Genomic DNA, 24,619 nt, shown 5'->3' with positions numbered 1-24,619 from the left:
CTTAAATTGCGTCATCGCGTCCCTAACATTTCACGTTTACTGAGGTGCACGGGGCCTGATAACATGATGGCCCTACCGACTTGATGTCTCGAACCACATGATCAAGCCCCGCCCACCATCTCCTGACAGAACGATTGCAGGAACCAAAAGTCACATGCAAAGTGTCATACCTGAGCCACACCGACAGAAACATGATATTTAACACGACATTGTGGGGCCAGTTTTAGCCAAATAAACAATCATCTGTGTAAGAAATCACAACTAGTTTCACGGCGGTCCCTTTAAGCCAGCATCGGGCCACCTGCATGTCTTTATATACACTCAGTAAGATAGGATGCTGTCAGGACATGATTTACCGTTACTTGTTGAAATTTACTGCCTGCTTACAGCAATAGAAGCCAATAAAGCAGACTAGATGCTTCCTGCTAAGTCCTCATACAGGGAGATCCATGCATTGTGCTCACATGTGTGCCTCAGGCTGCCCTGTACCAGCTGACGTTCACATGTGAGGCGACAGCAGCACCCATAAATAAAATATTGCGGCTGTCAGGAAAAATGACATCAGGTGTGAGACGTTCTCGCTAGTCGTTTGCAGGTTATTCCCTTACAATCGAGCTGTTAATATGTGCGTAATCTCTGAGTTCTGATGTCATTACTTCAGTGTTCATGAGCCAATCTTGTGTTATAAGGAATCACACCACCCCCCCAAGTGTAATAAAATATATTATTTACAGGACTTTATAAATACATTATCATCACTTTTATATTACATATATATAATGCTCGGCTGTACATTTTTACGGTTATATGAGCACTGTTCTATTTCTTGCTGTTTGTTAGATACACTCTGGTAGAGTGTGTATCCAATACATTTCCTGCAGATTATTCAACGTAAGTTGGCTAGTTGTCTCTGCCCGGTCCTTATTGCCGCTTTATCTGACCGAGGTCAGCAGTTAACATTGTTTTTTTATGTGATGTGGGGGTCAGGCATAGACATAACGCTACATGGGCCTGTCCCATCGAATCTAAACAATCTGCATTAAGGGTTAATGCTAAATACACTCTTGTAAATAGTATTTCTCTAACTCTGTGAACTTAGGCACTGGGTTATTTTACTTTGCATATATTTGAGTGCACAGTGACATAATTTACCATAAGTTATAAGATATAATGTTGTACGAGGAGAGGACCAGGGCATGTCAGAATGACTTTGAAAAATGGAAAGAAATCTGAGAAAGAGATATTCAATTGGACCCGTTCTCTACACAGCAGACATTTTTTTATGCTGGAACAATGTTCATGACAATTCAGCCTATCAATGCACTAGGAACTAACGACATCACTAAGGCATGAGGTAGTCTATCAGTGACATCACTGCTTCCTGTGGATTTGATTGGTTAGATATTGTTCCGGCTGTCAACATTCAGGAAGATGATGGCATTTCGGAGCACCCTATATAGTACTATATGTGTAGTGTAATTTGCTTTGTATTCTATTTGTGTCTTATCCTCTTCTGCTGCCTTCGCTGCTCCCAGCTTTAATCGGAATTCAGTGTCTTGCCCAAATCATTTTCTTTTTTTCGCAAAGTTAAAACATTCAACCCGAATAGGCAGATATTCAATATTTACTCATCAGGACCCTGAACCAAACTATCAAACTGAATAAATGCTTCATACATCTTGGATGTGTTTTCTAGACAAGATAGGTCAGTGTCGTCTTAGTCTTGAGGCTTCCCTGATAAGAGGAAGAGAAGGGCATCTTTGAAAGATGAATACGTGATAACTGTTTCTTTCTAGTGTGTCCTCTCCATTGTTTTATTATTTTATTTTATTTTGCAATCTCTGGGCTTTTCCTTATTATTATTCAAGTCATTTTTAAGTAAATCAATAATGTTTACACTTTCAGGTAAATGTCACATGTCCGTTTAAATTGGGTTTCCTGGCACGTGAGCAGCTATTGTATTTGTTTTGTGTGTATCAGCAACTTTGTAGTGGGTGAGACATGAACTAGCCAGTAGCTACCAGCTTTGATATTTATTAATATTCAACCACTAGAACATTCATAGGCCAAACTTTAGCAATCTCACTGTTAAAATAATATCAATTGTATATACCAGCATGCTTACAATCAGAGCATTAGAATGTTCACCAAGCTAGACTAGCATGTGTCCAATCAGAGCATTAGAATGTTCACATAGCTAGACCAGCATGTATCCAATCAGAGCATTAGCATGTTCACTAAGCTAGACCAGCATGTGTCCAATCAGAGCATTAGAATGTTTATCAAGCTAGACCAGCATGCTTACAATCAGAGCATTAGAATGTTTATCAAGCTAGACCAGCATGTGTCCAATCAGAGCATTAGAATGTTCACCAAGCTAGACCAGCATGTATCCAATCAGAGCATTAGAATGTTCACCAAGCTAGACCAGCATGTGTCCAATCAGAGCATTAGAATGTTCACCAAGCTAGACCAGCATGTATCCAATCAGAGCATTAGAATGTTCACATGGCTAGACCAGCATGTTTCCAATCAGAGCATTAGAATGTTCACCAAGCTAGACCAGCATGTATCCTATCAGAGCATTAGAATGTTCACCAAGCTAGACCAGCATGCTCACAATCAGAGCATTAGAATGTTCACCAAGCTAGACCAGCATGTGTCCAATCAGAGCATTAGAATGTTCACAAAGCTAGACCAGCATGTATCCAGTCTGAGCATTAGAATGTTCACCAAGCTAGACCAGCATGTATCTAGTCTGAGCATTAGAATGTTCACCAAGCTAGACCAGCATGTATCCAATCAGAGCATTAGAATGTTCACCAAGCTAGACCAGCATGTATCCAGTCTGAGCATTAGAATGTTCACCAAGCTAGACCAGCATGTATCTAGTCTAGTCTAAGCATTAGAATGTTCACCAAGCTAGACCAGCATGTATCCAATCCAACCATGAAGCCTCTGTTCTACATAAGCAATTTAATCTCATAGACCTCTTAATTAAAAAGTAATATGTTCAAAACAAAATCCAAATATGTTAATATTTTTACAGATGTGGACATTAGAAAACAGTGAAGGAGTTAAAGTTAAAATTGATAAAAGTAAGATGAATAAAACCAGTCTCTATGCAGCTTCATTTTCTAATGAGGTTGCACCAGAACAATTACACAGCTGCCATTATAATCTCACTTTATGTTTAAAGGTTAAGACTAACGTGTTTGTTGTGTGACGGATTAACTGAAAGGGCATCTAGAAATGTAAACTTTAAAAAAAATGTAAATTGACTGTTCAGTCTTATGCCAAATTTACACTGCATCACCCATGTGTCCTGTAGTATATCACAGGCTGGAAAAAAGCAGGACACAAAGTTTTAAAGGTGCTAAGGAACTATAGGATGCAAAGCATAATAAAAACATAATGAAACTAAAATGACAAAACATAACTTACTTACCAGTTGACAGTACGTAAATGTACCAAGCCATAAAGATTATATTTATTATTTTCACTGGAGTAATTCAAATTTAATGAGAACCTAGGGGCAAGCAGGAAGGGGGTTTTGAAAGACCAGGGAAGCTGGGGGAGGAATAATGGTGTGTAAAATATGTGTAAAATATTAAGCCCTTATTGGAATTAATACACTAATTATCCTCTCACAGTTCCCTGAGTTGGTTCCTTTAATGCTCAGAATGTTAATTAGCTTATTCCGAGTCATTCTTAGGAGCGCTGTTCCTAGCAATTAGGAATGCATCTTCAGAAGTCCATTTGTGTGGCGTGTCTTGCGTGTAATAGCTCTGCCCATGCGCCAGATTGGGACCTATGAACGCAATTGCAAGCAATTTATGTCCGAACGCATATGACACGACTGCCTATGATTTGGAGGGTGGAACGGAGGGGAGAGAAGGGCTGGATGAACGTACACAATGTACAAGTTCTGTGCACTTTTTTTTTTGTGAATTCAAGTTGCGTGCAAGTATAAATCAGTTATATCAGTTGCAGCGTTTGATTACAGAATACACTGGCTTTGATGTATTGTATAAAAATAGCCCATCAGCATTGAAACAGAAAATACAGTTAATTGGGGTAAATCCACCACGCTAACTGCTGCTAGGATTCGGAAACTTTGGAACAACTATTTCTGAACGTTAAATATGATTTTATTTGCTAACCATTGGTATTTTTGCATTAATTTTGCACGTATATAAATACTTTAGAAACCATAGACTGTATGTAAGCAGCTGGGTGGGAGAATAGATGCTCCCTATTGGTCTCTTCTTCCAGGCTTATTGCTATGCTCGGTCTTCCGCTGGTACACGTTGAACATTGTTTCAGACAGATGAACGTTCTGAGGATCTACTTGGCACCACGGACAGCTCTCTAGAGGCTCTTTTCTTTGCTTCATCATTACCAGTCTCTGATTAGGTTTTTCTACACATCATTTGTATCAATTAACAGTGTAATTACGTTTCAGTCCAGCTTGTCTCAGATGGAAATGTGCTTGAGCTGCCTGACAAGTAGGAATATTCCCGATGAGAGGTTATTTCATCTTTCCTTACAGTATTCTAGGGCTCAAGCTGTACAGATTTGTCTGGAGGAAAGACACATTGGTATAGACTAAACCATATTATGTGTTTTTCATGGTATTTGAGCGGGCAGCACAGTGGCTTAGTGGTTAGCACTTCTGCCTCACAGCTCTGGGGTCATGAGTTCGATTCTCGACCATGGCCGTATCTGTGTGGAGTTTGTATGTTCTCCCTGTGTTTGCGTGGGCTTCCTCCAGGTGCTCTGGTTTCCTCCAACAACATACTAGCAGGTTAATTGGCTGCTATCAAAATTGATTCTAGTCTGTCTGTGTGTGTGTTAGAGAATTTAGTCTGTAAGCTCCACTGGAGCAGGGACTGATGTGAATGAGTTCTCTGTACAGTGCTGCGGAATCAGCGGCGCTATATAAATAACTGATGATGATTTAAGTGTCAAGCTAAAGGTTATCCTTTTTGGGCGATTTGGAATAACCGCGTGCTTATTCTCGCTGACATTTATTGCTCGATTAACTCATGAGAGTTAATCACACTGCTTGTGCCCAGCTTAAACCTGTTGGACCTTTTATTACCACAATAAAGCAGCAAATGAAGATTTTTGTTAAAAATGTTACGGGCAGTAATAGTTAACTATCGATGCAAGAACTGAAATATGAATTTAACACCGTTTTTGATGACGTGCTCCTGTAAAGTACAAGTTTTCATCTCGTATGTGATTCACTGTATTACTCATCCATTTGCTTATAATAGATCAAACCAGATACTGAAATATTGTTACATTCTGGTCTTGTCCTGTATTGTTTTTATATAAAGAGTACCTGTCGCCCTAGGCTCTAGATTATTTCATTAACTAGACAGCAATAGGAGTCTAATGCCAAGAAATCGCTCTCGGTTCCACATTTCGGAGAGCAGCCGGTAATCAGCAAGCTCAGGATGCCAATTACTGGGTGGTGTTTTTTCCAAATTATATTTTAAAGATTACGCCCCCCCCTCTTTCCCCATTCTAGCTCTGTCATACCGCTCCTCGTAACATTTTTTTAGCAGTGCTCCTCACGGTGACTGTAGGGAAACACAGCAGTTATATACTTTTTCTTCTTTCAGTTTATTAAACGGTTGCAGATCATAGGTCCCATACTTGTATATATAAAACTCCTCTATTGTTCTCTGTTTTCTCACAATGCAGTCAGTAACGTTGGACACAATAGTAAAAATGTGAGTTTCAGGATCTTGCAAATTGGCCCGATGTCTCCATGAGTCTGGCGTCAAAACGATTGGCATGCCCAAGAATGATCTCATGATTAGACGATCGCTGTTGTCCTATGTGTACAATCATACCAAAGTAAGAGGCTTATATGATAATCATTTATTTATATAGCACCACTAATTCCGCAGCGCTGTACAGAGAACTCATTCACATCAGTCCCTGCCCCATTGGAGCTTACAGTCTAATTTCCCTAATATAGACACACACTCACACAGACAGAGAGGGAGAGACAAGGGTCAATTTTAATAGCAGCCAATTAACCTACCAGTATGTTTTTGGAGTGTGGGAGGAAACCGAAGCACCCAGAGGAAACCCACGCAAACACAGGGAGAACATACAAACTCCACACAGATAAGGCCATGGTCGGGAATAGAACTCATGACCCCAGTGCTGTGAGGCAGAAGTGCTAACCATTTGGCCACTGTGCTGCCCCATGCCACTCAGGCAAAGCGCCAAGCTGTAGGATTCTTTTTCCAATGTGACAACAAACTTTGGTAGCCAAATCGCACACACCAGGCTGTTTGGGATGGAGGAAGAAGTGAGAGATTTCAGTAAACACAAAAAATGATAGACTGAAGTCAAAAGTGTCTTACCCAGACAAACAGAGAATAATGGCAATCATTCATAAAGTGCAGCTGAATTCTCTTGTCTTGTTCTATTTTCACAAAATGCATGTACAGGCTGTGCCATAGGAACATTTTAAGATACATTTTTTGTCGTAACTCCTTCAGAAAAATCTTACAAAAAACGTTTGGGTTGCAGTGCCCTTTATTATATTTTAATACTCTGTTACTGTACGGATTTCCTGCTTTTGTCAAGCTTTTTAAGTGAACCTGTTTCACCAACAAGGAAAGCAAAGTAGTGTTTGTAAGGCCTAAATTATTGATGTGCCTAGTTGACCGAGATTTTAAAAATGAAGTGCTGTATTGACATTCCCAATGCTACTTAAAAGCTATTTAAACTACAAAAATACCTACTGCATCTTTCTCCTCCAGTTGGTGGTATATATCTAAAATTTGAAAGTGTACCCATCATCAACAGAGATTGGAATAAGCCATTTTCAGGGCTCAACCAAAAAAAGTGTCTCAGTGATGTCACTGTTTCCTAATGAACTGATAGGCTGCACTCCGAGTGATGTCACTGTTTCCTAATGAACTGATAGGCTGCACTCTCAGTGATGTCACTGTTTCCTAGTGAATTGATAGGCTGCACTCTCGGTGATGTCACTGTTTCCTAGTGAAATGATAGGCTACACTCTCAGTGATGTCACCATTTCCTAATGAATGGCTGCACTCTCAGTGATGTCACTGTTTCCTAATGAACTGATAGGCTGCACTCTCAGTGATGTCACTGTTTCCTAATGAATTGGTAGGCTGCACTCTCAGTGATGTCACCATTTCCTAATGAATTGATAGGCTGCACTCTCAGTGATGTCACTGTTTCCTAATGAACTGATAGGCTGCACTCTCAGTGATGTCACTGTTTCCTAGTGAATTGATAGGCTGAACTCTCAGTGATGTCACTGTTTCCTAGTGAAATGATAGGCTACACTCTCAGTGATGTCACCATTTCCTAATGAATAGCTGCACTCTCAGTGATGTCACTGTTTCTTAATGAACTGATAGGCTGCACTCTCAGTGATGTCACTGTTTCCTAATGAATTGGTAGGCTGCACTCTCAGTGATGTCACCATTTCCTAATGAATTGATAGGCTGCACTCTCAGTGATGTCACTGTTACCTAATGAACTGATAGGCTGCACTCTCAGTGATGTCACTGTTTCCTAGTGAATTGATAGGCTGCACTCTCAGTGATGTCACTGTTTCCTAGTGAATTGATAGGCTGCACTCTCAGTGATGTCACTGTTTCCTAATGAACTGATAGGTTGCACTCTCAGTGATGTCACTGTTTCCTAGTGAATTGATAGGCTGCACTCTCAGTGATGTCACTGTTTCCTAGTGAATTGATAGGTTGCACTCTCAGTGATGTCACTGTTTCCTAGTGAATTGATAGGCTGCACTCTCAGTGATGTCACTGTTTCCTAGTGAATTGATAGGCTGCACTCTCATTACCAGTATTTCTATGGGGCCTGATTCATTAAGGAGTGCCGTATTTTGCGTAATAATCGCTCTGTGCATCCCCTAAAATGGACTATACGCTAGTGAAGGCAAAAAAATCCAAATCATATTCGCGCGCAAAGGATGCTTATGACTGTCTATGATTTCAGGGCGCAACGGAGAGAGAGAGAAAGAGGCGTATGCATGTAGTCAATGTACAGTAAGGGTGTGCTGAGGTTGAGCGCACACAGTAGTGCCCAGTGCAAGTCTTGGACATCTCTAAGGTACGTTATTTTCAGACATATCATTTGCACCAGGTACAGGACAGGTGTAAATGCTGGGTGAGAGTGATGATAGTCCCGTATACATACCAGAAGACGTGTTTGCAATAAAGAGCAACTGTTAAAATACATTTTGCATAGTAGACATTAACAACATAATAATAAATCTATTTCATGGATTTACAAAAACAAATATTATTTTAATATGTGTTCGTTAATGAATATATTATTAACAGGTGACAATAATTGAATGCTTTTTTTTTTTACTGTGCTATCTGCTGGGACTTTAAATTCCACATGTATATTGTATGTGTCCAGCAGGGTATTGTGTCTGTCTCAATACGGCAAGAGCCATATATGCAGAGTGTACCTAGACCCATATTCAACAACAGACGTTTCTTCAGGTCCGCTTATATCTGAATACCTACATGCGTGTGCCCAAATTACCTACATGCGTGTGCCCAAATTACCTACATGCGTGTGCCCAAATTACCTACATGCGTGCGCCCAACTTACCTACATGCGTGCGCCCAACTTACGTGCATCTTTATAAAAACCCACATTACGTTCATTTTACGTACCTTAGTGAATCTGGCCCATAAATCACACTGAACCACAGATTCTCTCTTGCAAATCTGCAGATCATAGCCTTGTTCCAACAAATCAGCTATACATACATTTTTCACAACATAAATACAACACACAGAATATTTATTAATATATGGGAAATAGTTGCTATACTGGGTTTACATAGACTTTTCTCACTCAGAACATTTTCCGTTTTTAAGAGCCCTGATGGGGCTTCCAGACCTCTAAATCAACAGCAATAGTGTAGGACTATAGTGTAATAGTGTAGGACATCGCTCCTGTCTCCCATATTGCACCCCATGCTGCAATCTAGGTCACATTTGCCGTTTGTTTCTAAAACTGGCATAGTTTCCTCTACACGGCAATACGTTGAGCCTATCCTTTTAAGTTAGTGATTTTACAGTACACATATTAATGCAACAGGTCTCATCTGGCAAGATGTATATTTCTATGTCTTCATTCTCATTAAAAAAAACAAAAATAATCAACTTCCAGCCACCAGCGAAAGCATATCTATCTGATATTTAGTAATTACCTCAGAATAAAGTGTTTTGTAGTGAGTTCAGTGATCATGCGGTTTACCAATTTCTCGCCATTCCTAAAAGCACCATCTATCTTTTATCTGACAGCGGAATTTATTTAGTTTCCGTGTTCACATACTGTGCTTAATGTGAGAATCAGAATATTAATTAACAAAGGCAGTCTGTATGCTTTATCAGGCATGGACTGCGACATTAAAAGATGTAGCCTCCTTTCACAAGGGAGAGAGTACTTGAAGCCAAATAGTTTTCTTTTTTTTTTTTTGCTAGTTTAGTTACAGTTGTTGTTTGGGAGATTTTCAAACACCAGGAGAAAATATCACCACCTCACGTCTTATTTAGAGTTGGAATACTTTTTAACACATTATTTAATACTAGACAGTTAGGAAACGGGACTGCCACTTTATAGTGACAAAATGTATTTTCACTTTAAGATGGGTAGTAATAGCTTATAAGGAGGTAAATGAAATCCTCTGAAAAGGATGCTTTACCGTCTTAAGAGTTCTAAAATGGAACAGTGGAGGTGTTGCCCATAGCAACCATTCAGATTCTAGCTATCATTTCTCTAGTGCATTCTATAATTTGATAGCTAGAATCTAATGGGTTGCTATGGGCAACACCTCCACTTTAGAAGGCTTGATAGATCTACCCCTAGGATGGTAAAGCATCTTTTACATGAAGGAAAACGTTATTCATCATCTAAAGACTGTCATAGTAATTTCACAAAGTAAAAAAATGTGCAGGGGTACAAAAGTCCAGGTTACGATCAGTTGAAAACCACCCCCTCCATTAATTTTAACTTTTACATTTTTGTCATAAATTACTGTTCTGCAGTCTGCCGCTGGCCAGGGGCTGCCTCTAAAAGTGTCCTCTCCACCTTTTGAATCTCACGGAAGTTATTATGTACCGCAAAACAAAATCTCAGTTTTGCATGTATCTGCATATTGCCGCCATTTTGAACGGCCTACCAGAGTAAATTACACGTGGTCATACAACGTCATGTCTAACTACCGGTTACCTATAATTACCCATCTGCTCGCCTATGGGATATATACTACAAATAGGTTATCTCATTCCACAAACACTACATTGAACTGAACTTTACCGTTGTTTTCTTGGTACCATTTGAGAATTTTCTTAGACTTACGGCAAGGAGCATTCTCTGTTGAAGTCCATGATGGGTACAGCAAACATGTTCAGATACCCTGTGGCATTTAAACACTGCTTTACTCGTATCAGTGAGTACCACAGAGACCCCACACGGCAGGATGGATCCAGGGTCTTCTGTTACTTTAGTTATAGGTGGTCTTTCCATCAATGCGAATTAGCTGATACTGGATTGATTGCAACAGCCTTGGCAATGCTTTTCCAATCCTCCAGATTCCAGTTAAGGCCCGAACTGACAGTCCTGACATTTTCCATTAGAGCCAGTGTCTCGGAGAGCATTAGTAGCCCAGGGGGTAAATGTATTAATCTGCGAGTTCTGCAACTCTTCAAGGGCAAAACTTGCCCATAAAGACATTGCCATTTGAAATTTATCTGTCAAAGTCGCTGAATATCAGCGATTTACGGAACTCGCAGATTGATACATTTACCCCAAGGGCTCCTCTTGGTATAATGAACTACTCTGCTCAGTCAGACTACCAGCCCTGCAGCCACTGCACACTCTGCGCTAACCCCCCACTAATATACTGGATCGATGATTGTACCAGTGGATAGAAATATGAAGTACCCAGTGAATGATCTCTGAGTGAGTCTCTGTGACATCATTAATTCTAAGCAAAACGTGAGCCACTGAGCCTCTCCTGACTGGGTTGCTTTGTAGTCCTAGTCTGTCCCCGATACAGTGTTTGTATTCCCTAGCTCGCTGTAACTGCACCTACTTTGACTGCCGGCTGCTATACACAAGATGTGATAAGGTACAGACTGTGCATTCTGTTATACCCAGCTGTTATCTTACTGACTAGCCATATATTACTGTGCGGAAGTATTTTATTCCTGGCCAGTCCGCTTTCACCATCACAGGACAGTCATTGTCTGGATAAAGCCTGACCTGATTTCTAGCCGTGTAACCTTATTACATATTTGGAATCTTTCGTCAAATAATTACGATAGCACTAACTGTGTAAAAGTAACCTTTGGTTGTTTCTTAAAATAAAGTTTTTATCTTTTTTTTTTGTAGGTTTGCCTGATTCCCTGCATAACACTTAAAATAAAAATATATTTCTGTCAGTATGTTAGCACAAGAAAGCCCCGTCTGTTACCTAACTGGTAGCATCAACAGTCTGCTTCTCTCCGTACATTATCCAGCCAAATTATGTACCCTCATCTTTGCTTTCACTAAATAAAAAAATGACACAGTTGAAAATTAGATTCAAGTTACTTTCGTGCTGAAGCCCATGTTGTTGCTTATTCTAAATTACACTCATTGTGTGTCAGGTTTGATATTTGTGGTAAGTGTGTGTGATCCTACACAGCTCTCTAAGGCAGGCCTGTCCAACCTGCGGCCCTCCAGATGTTGTGAAACTACAAGCCCCAGCATGCTTTGCCAGTAGACAACCTGTTGATAGCTGGAAGGGCATGCTGGGACTTGTAGTTTTACAACATCTGGAGGGCCGCAGGTTGGACAGGCCTGCTCTAAGGGCTTGTTCAGATGAGCAGTCAGGCTAGGAACACACTGGAGCATTTTTGTCCAATAATCTACAGACGGAACATGGCGTGAACAAAACGCACTGAGGATCAGTATGCTCCTGGTGTACAGACTAAGAGCATTGTGAACCAACGGTCACCCACAAAGCACACTTGACTACTTTTATTTATCTGGGAATGCGTTTCGGGGGGGGTGACGCGCAACCCACTTCATCTTGGCTCTGCCCACTGTTGTGCACAAGCGCAATTTACAGAGACGCACATGATCATGTGATTCACAGATATCATCTTGGCCCCCACCCACTTCACTAAGGAGTCTGGGAGGACTCTGTAACATTGGAGAGTCTCCCGGGTGTTTCAGGAAAGTAGGCAAATATCCCCCAAATTCTGGAATATTTTGCCTGCAATTATAGCCGTGTATTAATGGCTGACCCACAGCTTTTCCTGTTGTGCGTTTGGAGGCATGGGATCAATGATCCTGATCCCTGCGCAGTATTCAGCGAGGCTTGCTAACGCCGTGTTCTGTAGGTGAACAAATCCTTACTAAACACTTGTCTGGACGAGCCCTTAGTTAAGTTGTGCACAGCTGGGAAACATCATGGTGTCCTCCAAGTGACCGGACACATTTTCTGGAAGTAGTTGGGGAATTGAACGGTTTGTAGGGCTCACCGGGCTGTGACATCACTGATCTCATCGACTCATTTCTGCTTCGTTATTCCCACATCACGAGCCCAGGGCCAGCTCGGTAGAACCCTCACATCTGTTTATTGATTCCGGAAATGTAAATATCATCTGTGATTAATGAGCGAGAAGGGACAGAATTATCCCTCACGACAAATAATGTGCCGAGCGTGAGACTATTAGCACTTGTCATCGTGAAGAGGAATGGCCAGCTGTGACACCATATTATTTTACATGATAAACATCTTGATTAAAGTGATTAGTTAAACTTTCTTTCATTCCTCAGGGCAGTCTGTACTTTACATGGCTAGGCCTAATTCATCCTTACCTGGTTGCAGTTATAAGGACAGTAATAGTTATAGTGTCTCCACAAAGGCAAGGCATAGCTCATATAAATAATGCTCAATTTCAAACATCTGAAATAGCACCTATTGTCAGGCCTGGATTTGTGGAACAGCCATATCAGCCGAAGCAATGGTGCGTGGCTACATTCCCATGAAATTCTAGAGTATTTTAATCTTTACAATGGCAGTATTTTGTATGGAGATCTCTGTTCACTTTGCACATAATTTGTTTTCATTTCTTTTTTCTTTTTTTTTTGTTAAACTTTATATATGAATATTTTTTTCATTATTTTACATATTATAAACTGTGAGTCATGGCCTCAGTTAGGGCTAATTAGTGTCCATGTATTTATGTTATACAAATGCAGTAGGTTTTGGGACCATTGAGAGCTATAGCCACAAGGGACAGCACAGCGGGGCACAGAAGATGATGACTAAGGAGGGGCAGAAAATAAATGTCAATCTGGCCTTGTTTGTTACAGTAAAGGCAGCTATGATGGTGGCTTTACCAATATTCAATAAATCAATTCAGTAAGAACCAGTGACATCACTGTGACACAATAGGGGCAGCCATTTTGTTGTATAGACCTATATACACCATACTTGCCAACTTCTTCTAGTTGGCGTCCGGGAGCTGCCAGGGAAGAGGTGGGTGTGCTGGGGGTGGGGACACGAAAATCGTGTCATTTTGGACCTGCCCATCCCCCGTGGGGCCAAATGCCAAATTCCTGGAGACCCTGGACCTAATTCTGGGATTAGGGGAGACTGACATACACTCCCGGGAGTCCGGGAGACCCACCCTGAATCCGGGAGTTGGCAAGTATGATATACTATTTATTTACTAGGAGCCAGTGACATCACTGTGGCACAGGGACAGCCATTTTGCTGTATAGACCCATATACATAGAAATGCAGTCTATCTAAGAACCAGTGACATCACTGTGGCACAATAGGGGCAGCCATTTTGTTGTATAGGACTATATACATAGAAATGCTGTCTATCTATTTACTAGGAACCCATAACATCACTGTGGCACAGTGGTAGCAGCCATTTTCTGGCTTGAACCTATATACATACCTCTCGACCCATCTTAGGGGGACAAATCTCTAAATAATTTCAATGAGCTTTGTCCTCCTAAATTGTCCCTGTTTTTCAGTTCTGACTAACTGCACAATGCCGTTCCTCTGTTTCGGCATCTTAGATGTAATTCTTGTTGTCAAGGCTTTATCAGTTGATATTGACTGAACAGGAGTCTTTGAAATGCAGAATTAGCCTACATTGAGGAAAGCTCCATGTGCTTAGATGCTTCAGCTTATTTAAAATTTTGGGAAATATGATTATTAATTATCTTATTTTTTTGTAATTATTATTATAACTGTTTAAACTGCAGTGTAGGCATCTTTTTTACTCACTGCCTCTAGAGGCATCAGAGTATACCCCCCGGAGTCACTCTCTGTGTACTGCTCTCTCCGCTGGTATACAACTAGCAGAATACTGCACCGTTCCTCATCTCAATGTGATTTATGCTCTCTCTGATCGTCCTATTAGTCACAGGTTTCTATTGTGCTGTGAAATCCCTTTAAACTCAGGAGCCTGTTGAGGAAACGTAACTCAGGATCAAAGAATACTCCGCCAATGAAAACATTTCTCAAAGAGCTGTTGATTCTGTGACAGGGCACAATAGAGACACAATGGGGGAATGTATGAAAATGGGGCCATAGGCAACTGAAGAAAATGTGGTGTAACCCATAGCAACCAGACAGATGTTTGTTTTACTTAGAACGACACAATGAAATTCCTATTTTTCTGAATGTTGCATGCAATTCTCACCATCCATTCTTATTTTCCCGGCTTTATAAGTATACTGTTAACGCAATCATAATTGAATACTTACATGGGGAGTAAGTGTATGAAGCTCCGATTTTTGCAAGTATCCGGAAATCGGTGACTTTGCAGGGGAAATTTAAAGCGGCGATGACTTGTAGGGAAGATTTGCATATTCAGAGTCCAAGAGCTGAAATACAAAAAAATCCTTCCATCTTAAGCAGGATAATTGGTCTTTGATCAGGGTGGAAATCTCATAGACATGGCCGGATTAACCCAAGGCCTAACTGGGCTATGGCCAAGGGGCCTCGGGCATCTGGGGGGCCCTTGAAACTACTTTTTTTTTTTTTCTTTATAGCTGTAGCGCGGCCGGAGGCATTATTCATTGGGCGGCTCCAACTGTCAGCTGGAGAATGGAAGGCAGCTAACAGCAAATGTTATGCTGTTGGCTGCCTGCTGTCACTGTAGTGCTTCCGCGGCGCGCAGTAATCTCCTTACTGAGTAGAATGCAGATGTTTCAGTATTATGTTAGTTTTGGTGGCGTGCTCTTTAAGGGTCTAACACTCTTCTGCTGCTGTTGGTCGCTTCAGCAAGCCACAATCAAGTATTTTAATTTTTTTCTTTTATTTAGTTGTGTCAGAATTAATGTTGCCTTATTGCCAATTTTCCAATGGAGACTTATGAAGAAGAAATACGGCAGGGTCACACTTTAATTAACACCAACCTGAATTTTTCATAAGTAGCCCTTATCAAAGCAGCAACCTGGCGATCCTAATTAAAATCAGTTTCTTTAACGATATTTCCTAGTCATTAGTCATGTGTAATAGTTGTACAGATCTTCCGAGTGTCTGGTGATGTACATAGTTTTTTTACGCATTGTATTTGGTGTCCTATATCCTGAAATCAGGCATAAGGTTGGTTGCGCGCTGGCGTTAAGCAAACATCAGTTGACACCACATGTCTCCGCGTGTACAAACGGCGCTTACACCAGGCAGCAGGGTCATGATGTCACAGTTCACATAATTAGGCCCAACTACGACACATTAATGCAAATCAGGTCCTGGCGCATCTGGAGCCTGATGGCGTAAGTCTCGTCATGAAGGCCCCGCGGCCGCCCACTTCACAAGAAAGAGAAGCAGGATCCGAGAGGATGGACTAGTCTCCCCAAAATTCGGGAGTCTCCCGAATATTCCAGGAAAGTCGGCAAGTATATTTTTAACTCCAGTGGATAACTGGCCTTACTCAGTTCCTCCGAAACACAGATTAGAGAAAGAATAATTGAAAATCACCAGACCATGAAGGGTGTTGCGAAAGCTGTACCAAAATATAATGCCTGCAATTTGAGGGCAGATTCCATTGCACCAGATGGTAAAAGCCCCAGCGAACGTTGTGTAGTTTCTTATTTAGCTAAAGGCATACGCTGCATTCTGTCTTAGGAAGTTTACCTTACAAAAAGTCTGGAAACAGCTTAGACGTATTAGTTTCTAATTAAAAGAAACACAATCACCTAGTCACTGGTTTAGTGTGCACGATAAGAACGCTGCTCGTGTGCCTATATTCTGTATCTGAGCACTATGGGGGACATAAGTGAGGACTGGTGCACAGGTAAATGTGCTTTATGTCACTATGACCCACAGCAACAAATCACATTGTAATTCAGATTTTTTTCTAGTACAGTTTACAGCACTTCATCAGAATTACTTGTACACTCGTTTTCATATCCTCACATTAATATTCTTGTCCTGTGTAGTTGTTGTTGGGAGGGTGATGCTGGTAATTTTTTTCCATATGTCATACTTCCTACAAGAGCAAGTACAGTGTTTCTGGCACCAACACATACCCCCAGTGGAGGCAGCCATTTTGTATACTGAACCCATATTGCCGCGAATATCCAGCCTATCAATTTACTGGGCACTGGTGACATCACAGACTGTGAAGTACTGGCTACGAATGAAATGATAGGCTGGATTTACATGAATATTGGCTCACCCCATAAAATGGCTGCCACGAGCGAAAGGCAACAGGTGCACGTTTGAATAGCATATTCTCCTCCCGCTGTTAGATGTGTAGAACGCAAAGGTGAGCCAGCATAGAGTGAATTATGATTTTCGGCTTGTTGATTCACCATGCCACATTGATTAATGTTGCTCTCCCCGCCGCCATTGTATGTTTGGACAGAGTCCTAGCACGTTCAATAAAACATCACGTGCTATTTCTGGACTGTAGTACATATAGAGCCACTGTGGAAAACCACGTGTGAAATCGGTAAACTGGGGTCTGTATAGTTGTAGTAGGTCCATACTGTTTCTAGTTTCCTGTCTCCTCTTAGCTGCAGGTAATCACCTTTTTGACTAGGGTCTAATCCCCTTATTGTAATCAGCCCTCGTCTCCGACTTACCTGTGATGTCCTCAGTTTTAAAGTAGGCGGAGATAGAACCACCTGTAGCCAATCAGATAACTGGGATGCTCCCAGAGTATTTCAGCAGGTGAGTTTACTAATCTTTGGGCCTGATTCATTAAGGATCTTAACTTGAGAAACTTCTTATTTCAGTCTCCTGGACAAAACCATGTTACAATGCAAGGGGTGCAAATTAGTATTTTGTTTTGCACATAAGTTAAATACTGACTGTTTTTTCATGTAACACACAAATACTTGTTAGCTTATTTGCACACTGAAATTTAAAGTTGATATTTGTGTGCTACATAAAAAAACAGTCAGTATTTAACTTATGTTCAAAACAAAATACTAATTTGCACCCCTTGCATTGTAACATGGTTTTGTCCAGGAGACTGAAATAAGAAGTTTCTCAAGTTAAGATCCTTAATGAATCAGGCCCCTTGTCAGAGGCAGTGCCTTGCCCCCGTGTGCATCTGTTAATGGCTCTTAGTACCCACAATACTATGCCATGTTGTGGCATAGAAGGTGGCACATTGTAGCATCTTTTTCTAGTGTCAGAACACTCTCACCCAGCATTGGGCATGCATGGCGCACTGCCAAGTTACTAACTTTTCTGTTGTTTATTCACACTTAAAAATAAAACTAATAAAAATACATCCCTTGAACCTTAACCCGCGTCACTACAGTCCGCCTGTCTCCTTAGTATCAGACGTGGATATTATTAGGTAAATATAATTTCTGGGTTTGTTGTCTATTTATATCACTAAACCTGTTAGTTCAGTAAAAAAAGGAAATTGATCTCTGCTTAGGCTTATTAGATATAAAAATATTACGCTCCCCAGGGACAATCTGCAGCGATGTGTCTTGTTGGGGAATACTAAGACAAGTGACTTCTGTATTTTTTTCATCTCACTTGTTTTAAGAACGTGAATCTTCAGCACATTAAATTCCGGGGGGGAGAAGTGGATTTTTTTTCATCTTCCCATAAATCGGAAGGCAAAGAGAAAAACGATGACGGCTGTAGAGCTTGATACACGAGTCTCTGCTCCTATTCATTTGTACCAGAAAGCTTTTCTTTCTTGCTGGCGGACACCAGCTGCGTTCAATTGCCTTCTATGATTTGATGCCTTGCAGAGAACAAGCCTCATGTTTAAAAGATAAAAGCCCGAAATCTGTTTGTTAGCCCTACTTCCATCATATATTATGGGGACAGGAGTACAAATAGGCACACTTGGGTCCTGCCAATGACCGCACAGAGGTGTGTCGCACCAGCACTGTTTCAACACTGAGCACACTGAGCCTGAGTCATTAAAGAAAGTAAAGCAAAAAAAAAAAAGAGTAACTTTGCACCTTGGCAAAACCATGTTGCATTGGAGGGGGAGGTAAATGTAAAATGTGAGGACAGATTTATAGTTGGGGTAGGGCATGCCCTAGATCAGGCTCGGCTAACCTGTGACACTCCAGGTGTTGTGAAACTACAAGCCCCAGCATGCTTTGCCAATATATAGCCGCTTATTGCCAGAAGGATATGCTGGGACTTGTAGTTTCACAACACCTGGATTGCCACAGGTTAGCCAAGCCTGTCCTAGATTAACTTTAAATTTCAGTGTAAAAATAAAGCTATCAAGTATTTGTGTGCGCTACATGAAACAGCAGCTAGTATTTAACTTGTATGAAAATAATAAACTAATCTGCACCCTTTGCATTGTAACATGGTTTTGTCCAGGAGACAATTTACTCATTCTGTATACAGCTCCATTTATTTTTCCCCCCTACAAGCTTGTCCACTGAGGTCAATGGTTTAAAAAGCTATTACCTAATACTATTGGAAATCGAAGGAAGATACGTTAATCCCCTTGTCACTGTCTTTCATTGGGGTGACAGGACAAAATGTTCACTTCACGTATATTATTTATAGACGAAATACGCCAGCTTAGTATATATTAATGCTGAAAAGCAGTTTATTGAAGACAAAACATTTGCTGATAGGGGTTGGCTGTATTGCAAAGTGACGTTTTTAGCTTTGCAGTGATATTAGAGAGGAATGTACTGTATGTGTGTTTTTATTTCTGTCAACTGTTGCCTATTTTGTTTATGCTAAATCTGAAATATTAATGCACGGCATCTGTGATTTGTGTTGAGCAATCCTAATGGACTATGCTTAGCTGAGTTACATAATATAATATGTGCTGAGCGTATGCTATGGAAGGCCCAGTTCTATAGCATTGCTGCCATAGGAGGCATCTATATAGCAATGCAGAAAGCTGATTATTCATCAGAATATATATTCAGCCCAGGGGCTCCGTGTACCAGCTGTCGTACTGATGGGGGTTGTTTTTTTTTTATAATCTCACAAACTTTATTTATAATAAACTCTTGCACCTAGTCAATGTTTTTTGTAGATAAGTAGAAATGGACTAAGCCTGTGGGATTTTTTATCAATATAACCTGCAGATATACCAAGGTCAGTTATATGTGCTGGTTTAAAAAGGCTGCCACCAATAAATGGGTGTTTACTACCGCTGGATACACCATAGTTGCCACCCGAATTTTTGGGAGTTCAGCTATCTCCATTGGTGAAGTGGGTGGGGGCGAGGCTAAATACATCATCGTGGCCCGCCCCCTGCTGCGATTGGACGAAACTGTCAACGATTGACAAGTGGTCATGCGAATTGTGTCCTTAGGCCCCGCCCCCTCGACACTCCCCCTCCCGGACAGCTTCGTTGAGAAGTCGGCAAGTATGGGATACACAATACACTGCTGGATACGTATAATACATATGTGGAATATAAAGTCCTAACAGAACGCACAGAAAAAAACCCAGTATTGAATTATTGTTACCTGTTAATAATAATATAGTAATTATTGAAAAAAAAACATTTTAAAAAAAGTTTGTTTTGTTTTCTTTTTTTTCTTCTCCTTGAAATACATTCATGATGTTATTAATGTCTATTGTACATAAAATGCAGTTGCTCTTGAATGCAAACACTTTTTTTGGCATGCATAAGCAACCGTCATCATTATCACCCTGATACAAAGCCCAAATCTTGAATCAGACGCCCTTCTGTACATTGACTACGTGCATGCACCCCTTTCCCACCCCCAGTGGCGCACGCAGGGGGGGTTTCTGGGTCTCCAGAAACCCCCCCTCCGCTAAAAAGTGCCCTACATATCGGCACTGTAGTATACAGCAGCCGTGGCGCTGTCTAAGAAGCGTCCGCGGCGGTGCTGTATTGTATACAGCACCGCCGCGGACGCTTCTTTGACAGCGCCGCGGCTGCTGTATACTACAGTGCAGCCGAATCGGAGCTGCCGCGAATGCGCGGCAGGTCTATAGGGATTTTTTTTTGTTCTCGGGGGCGGAGGAACCCCCCCCCCGAAAAGTCCTCTGTGCGCCCCTGACCCTGGGTTGTTGGAAGTGTGCTGTGCGTTCGAAGATGAATTGGATGTTCTTGCATTCACTAGCTTATAGTCTGTGTCTCGGCATGGGGAGTGTGATTATATGCAAAATATGGCACATATCTGCACTTATGTTCAAAATTAATCTGACCTGCTGTGTTTAAAGGGACACTAAACATATAAAACAAAATGATCCATCCTAAAAAGGCTTCTAGTGATCAGGGTTTACTGACAATTATACAACAATTTACTGACAGCTAAGCATTTTACTGACACATTCCAAGTGCAAAATTGTGGCCGGATCATCAAGTCGGAAACTTGCATCAGGTCTACGGGACGTACCTTCGGTGTGGTTAAATTGTGTCTCCGCCCCCTTTTGTGCTGAACTTGCACCTGCCCCGCCTCTCTAAGCGCTAGTGTAGTAGTAATATAAGATACGCTCAATTCAATATATACGGGAGCAAGTTGTGAGCAGAGCAACAAGTTTTACACAATTCAAATTTTTATGTGGCACATAAATTAAATGTGGAATTAAATCAGCTCCATAATCAGTGGTGTGATACTTGTGTGTGTAGTGCTGATTTTCACTGTGCTTTTTTTTTTCTTGCTGACGGATGAGATTTTCACTGACTGTGAGTACTGGTGTTTTGCAATATTCAAAAGATCATAAAAGAGAATTCCAGCGAAACCGTTTATTCATATTAAAACCATACTTGCCAACTTATGGCAAATATGATCCGAGAGCTGCTGGGGGCAGGACGGAGTGCAGGGAACGGGACTCCGAAAATCGTGTCATTTTGGCCACGCCCCGTGACGTAATGATGCAAACACTGCATTTTACAGCAGGGAAGGGTCCAAATGCCGCGATTCCCGGCGAATCGCAGCATTTTGGATTTCATTCTGCCCGTTTCACTAGGAAGTGGGCACATGTGGGAGACTGTCATACTCTCCCTGGAGTCCGGGAGACCCACCCAGAATTCGGAAGTCTTCCGGACATTCCGGGAGAGTTGGCAAGTATGTTTAAAACACCTTACTCTTGCTATAAACAGTAGGGATCTCAGGCAGTGCTTAGGAGATAATAAGCAGTATGCATGTTCAGTGTATGAGTAAGTAAAGGGCTTTTTTAGTCACCTTTGTAGATTGTCAATTTGAATTGAAAATGTCTATACTAGATGCACCCAGCAATGTTCTGTATATCAGCCCTGGCAGCTATGTTATCTGTAAATTAAAACAACCATTTGGCCATCACTCTACCTATTTTTTTCTTTCCTTCCTGCTCACGCACTGAAACACCCGTCACTTTGTAATTTTCCCTACGGAACACTTTTCAGTTTCAATTTTGAGTGCAGATAAACAGCAAGTTCTTCTCCATAAGTATTTTTAATGTATGCAGCAATTCTCATGCTCCAGGAAATTTGCAATAAACAGCAAGAGCTTCTTCTTAGATTCATTTAAATATACAGCAACCCGTCTCTGTAAGCTCACTTTATATTCTGTCAAAGTCACACAGTGCTGATGTTAAAACTGGCCACACAGGTAGTGTTTTTGGCGGGCAGTGTTGACGTTTTAAAGCAATCTGGCAACAAGTCGCTGCGTTTGGGTCCAAAACGACCATCACAACTAAAAACATATTATGGTATTATTACACGTCAGTTGTGACTGATGGACATTTAAACATGGTCTGACAGTACGTGCGGTCATCACCCCACTGCACTAAATGAGCCTCATAGTGTCCGGTCATTCTGCCAAAAATCTGACCGGCTGGATCTGTTCAATTTGGCAGCACATGTGATTGGCTAACTTGGACTTAGATCCAATTTTGGAGCTCAGGTTGATTTGCCGGATCTATATGTATATAAGACCTTTCACAGACAGGGCATAGGTCCGAATTGTCCCCGATATAGGCATGACAGTCCCAGGTTTAGGGTTCTGTCCCACTGTCCCATCCGAGGGGAAAGGGAGGTTTCTAAGCGGCAGATTACTGCTTTACAGAGCTAGGCAGCCCTCTGGGGGCTTGGCCACGCCCCCATTGTAACATGACCACACCCTCTATCCCGATACCCGTACTAAAATGTTGGGACGTATGGACAAGTGTAGACAGTTAATTTTAAGCACCAGATTTCAGTAAATAAAAGTTTCAACAATAGGCTGTTTACACTTTTGTATGCTTTCAATTTTCTTATCAGTTCTGAGCACTCTATACCATATTATTTAGTGTGCTATTTATTATTGAATCCCTGTTTTTGGTTTTGTGCCGTTTTTTAGCTTGGCTTTTTAGGTCTCTGGTTTCTTGCATAGTTTACAGCCTGCCATATATCTGTAAAATCAGAGCTGAATCGTGTGCTTGGAAACTAGTTACCTGTGGTGGGCGCTAAGGTGCCCAGATTACCCTGACCCACTCTTATGTTTTGAGGCTTTTTTTTAATGAGGGAGCCCGAATTCAGGACTGTTGTGTGCCACCTACTACAGAGTCATGATCCAGGCCATGCAGTCTGTCTCAGTGCTACTTGAAAATCAGTATCCCAGCATCAGTGTAATGGGATGTAACATCAGAGGTGTATTGTACTACTGTCCTAGGACCCCTGTATCTATGTACTATCTGGAGTCCCAGGAGGAACTGTCATTCTGTAGGATTTTCTGCCAATGGGGCGAGTGGTCTGTGCATTAAAGGGGTCTAAGAAAAGTGTCAACGAACGTTATCTGTGCAGTGGGCTGTTTAAATGTATAATCATGAGGATGAAGTGCTCTGCATAGTGTAGGACCATGTTGGTGGGGCCCAAACCGCCAGCGTGCCTAGGGTCCGATTTCTCATTAATCCGTTTTTGTATACAACTATAGAGAGATTGGCTACTCTTATTTCAGAACTGTGTCTCTTTCCTTACTCTCTTAGCGAGATTTTCCTTTATAAATTTCTTTTTTGTTTCTCTTACAACCCACAACATCGACCTGGTGACCTCTCATGATTGCGTTGGTGTTTCCTCCACAAAGTGCTACAGTAGTCACTACTGAACGTTTATTAGACTTACGACCTGCTTGTCAGGAGAACAATGCTCATCCGTATTTTGGCATGGCTTGTAAAACAAATTGTTCTGCGAAAGTGGATTTCACTGACGCCTGGAGCCTGCTGTTTGGCCACTGTACCTCTAGTTCCATGCTGTCAAGGCTTTCTTCTAAATCCTCAGTAACGTACGGAGAGAGAACAAAGGGAGTTATTACTTGTTATATTGTGAGTTTAGTTACGCACGCTGCGGAAGACAATAGATAGACCAGGTATATGGAATCAATGTATGTTCATTACCATAGAGCAGTTCTTAGAAACCCAACTAATAACTTTTAATAATAATATAAATGAGCTACGCACAGGCGGAGTCACACAAGACTCCAGTATATGTATTTATATGGAAACTATAATACTAAAGTGTGCTTTATTCAATTAAATAAATATCTGTATCCTGTGTTATCTTCAGCCGTACAGAAATAAAATGAAGTTAATGTTTTACCCTATGTTATTGATTTAGAATCGCTGTGTTTCTACCAGGTCTCACTTTGTGATATCTGTTGTTCCATTATACAACCTGCCTCTGTCTAGGTAGTAGGCTATGCACAGCTTTATCGGTTAATTATTGATAGTACTAAGCAACTATTCTTGACGGCATATTGAAAATTAGGGACGGTTGTGTTTCAAAAAATACCTGCTGGTTAAATATTGTAGTGTAGAGATTCAAGTAAAGATTTACGAGTAGCCAAGGTTAGTACAAAAAACTCATATCTGCACAAGGGCTGACGCGTTTCAGTGGGAAACATAACAGACCAGAAAAGACTCTTAAATGCTAGAAGCACAAAAAATTTCAAGTTGTTTTATGTTTTTTTTGTGGGGTTATGAGGGTGATTTCTGATTTTCATGTTGCTCTTTCCTACAGAAATCTGAAAAAACGCGTGTGGCGCACAAAGGAGGATATAATGATTCAAGAGGATATAATGATTATTTAGGAACTCACCTTCATAGGATTGCTGTATCAGCTATAAAAACACTTATGAAACACACGTACTCTATGGCTGTATT

At 41.1% G+C, this 24,619-nt stretch overlaps 1 protein-coding gene and 1 long non-coding RNA gene across 2 annotated transcripts in view; one reads left to right on the top strand and one right to left on the bottom strand.

Moving 5' to 3' along the window:
* LOC142097465 (uncharacterized) overlaps positions 1 to 24,619 on the bottom strand; it is a 139,629-nt gene that overhangs the window by 524 nt on the left and 114,486 nt on the right. The gene's annotated exons all lie outside the window — the stretch shown is intronic.
* Positions 1 to 24,619, top strand: part of RAB26 (RAB26, member RAS oncogene family) — a 158,125-nt gene that overhangs the window by 23,217 nt on the left and 110,289 nt on the right. The gene's annotated exons all lie outside the window — the stretch shown is intronic.

This window comes from Mixophyes fleayi, chromosome 7 (assembly GCF_038048845.1).
Source record: "Mixophyes fleayi isolate aMixFle1 chromosome 7, aMixFle1.hap1, whole genome shotgun sequence".
In the NCBI taxonomy this organism is placed as follows: Eukaryota; Metazoa; Chordata; class Amphibia; order Anura; family Limnodynastidae; genus Mixophyes; species Mixophyes fleayi.
Note: the sequence above shows the minus strand (reverse complement) of the source record. Positions and strands in the feature narration are given on the sequence as shown.